This window comes from Buceros rhinoceros, unplaced genomic scaffold, assembly GCF_000710305.1.
Source record: "Buceros rhinoceros silvestris isolate BGI_N320 unplaced genomic scaffold, ASM71030v1 scaffold11949, whole genome shotgun sequence".
Lineage (NCBI taxonomy): Eukaryota > Metazoa > Chordata > Aves > Bucerotiformes > Bucerotidae > Buceros > Buceros rhinoceros.
The window spans coordinates 40,320-42,179 of record NW_010431076.1 but is presented as its reverse complement, the minus strand read 5'-3'; positions in this window follow the sequence as shown (position 1 = coordinate 42,179).

Sequence of the window (1,860 nt, the reverse complement as noted above, 5' to 3'; positions counted from 1 at the left end):
GTGGAACAGGGTGTGGGGCTTTCACAAAATTTAGGAAATGAGGGGGACTTGGGGTGTTTGGGGGCTTTTTCTGCCAGAGTTTGGGGTAGGGGAGGGAGGACTTGTCATAGAAATAGTAATAATCAAAGGGAGCCATTTCCAGCGCAGGGCAGCCAGGGACCTCTGGAGCTGAGATGCAGCAAAAGCCTCTACTGGACTTGTTCTGCCCCTCTGTGGGCAAAGGGGCTGAGCGAGGCCATCCCTTCCCTCGCCCTGCCCGCAGACAGTTCCTCATGCAGCAGGTCTGCAGGTTTGCGAGTGAGAGGAGTGCAGCTTTGCAGCGCCTGGCAGGGGCAGCTGCTCGTCCCTCTGTCCCATTGCTACATTTCAGTTCAGCTGGTTCTGACTGCAGCTCCTGAAAAGCTGGGTTCTCCGTCCCCAAGTGTGCCCTTCCCTGCCCTGGCAGTGCCTCCAGCAGTCCCCCCCTGCCACTTGGCCTCTCTGGAACTAGGGAGGTCTGCCCCATTTTTGCCACCGAGCAGAATCTATGCATGACAGCTTCAGCCCACCCAAGAATATTAGGAGTGGGAGGGTTTTAGTGCAGAAGCACCCAACCTTTGCAGGGCCGTGGTCCCCTGCTGTATGATGTCCAAGTAATACCCGCTTCTAGACCATCCAGCCTGATTGCTCCTGTATCCAAGCCCAGCCTGCTCTGCCAGGCTCCTCTGGTGCATTAACTAGCCGGTATCTCCTCAACCTGGTAGTTAATGCTGCAAGACCCCTGCTGAGGCAGCTCGCTGATAGCCCAGCTTCCTGCTCTCGGCAGTGATCTGCAGAGGGGATGCCAGGACACTTGTACGGCGGGGCAGGGCTGAGGATAGCTCGCTGGTTCCAGGTCTCCAGAGCACCAAACCTCCAAAAAACTTGCACGCCAGCTGGAATTTTGCAGGAAGGTTTTCTGAGTGAGTGTTGTGCCTTGGAGAGAGAGAGCTCTTCAGTCTTTCTTCCCTCTTGGCAAACAACTCTGGTTTTACTCAGACCTGTTATGAACTGGCTTGAGATAAATTCCACGTAGCCAAGCCACGGCTATATCCATCTTCAGAAGAAGTGAGGACAAAGCCTATATCTCCCTATGCAAAATGAATTACACTTAATGAATTAAGCTGGGCCCTGGCTTATTTGAGTGATGGCAGCTAGTGCTTGTCCCCGAGATGGGTCTGCAGTCACAGGTCCCTTGCAAAACAGGGCTTCGTTTTCTGAGGGAAACTGCACGGGCAGCCTGCCAAACAGCTTGCTGTTTGTCACCTTCCTGTCTGGTGGCATCTGGGATTCTTCTGATGTAGAGGAAAAGATGTTTCTTTAAGTGTTGCTATTTGTACTGTCTTGCAATAGGTCTGGCCAGCGCATGATATACTGATGAAATTTTGGATTGAAGAGTTGATTTATATAACGTGCTGGTCTGTCTTTCCTTGTGGGTACAGTTGTGCTGGTACAAAGATGATTTCTACTGGTATAGCATATTCTCTACTGGGAATAAGTGATATTGATGCCCAGCATATTAACAAACTGTTGTCACTGCCCCCATGCTAGAGATGGCTGCACTGTTGTAGGTGGGTTAGCTTTTCTAAGAAAAGCCATAATGGGACCTGGAGACAACAAGGAGCTCAGTATGAGCCTGCTTAAAGCCAGCTTTTCTCGGGTTAAGCAGTTACGTGGATCCTGTGTTATGAGTTCAGATAGGCAAAGCCATGTTTTAAAATAGCTGTGGCTTGGCTGTTTCAGAGCCCAAGAGAGAGCAAACTTGCCCAGCGAGAAAGAGCGCTAGCTCAGGAGTCCAAGACCTCCGTTTTGGGTAGGACTGTGTCAGTGATCTTCAGGGGT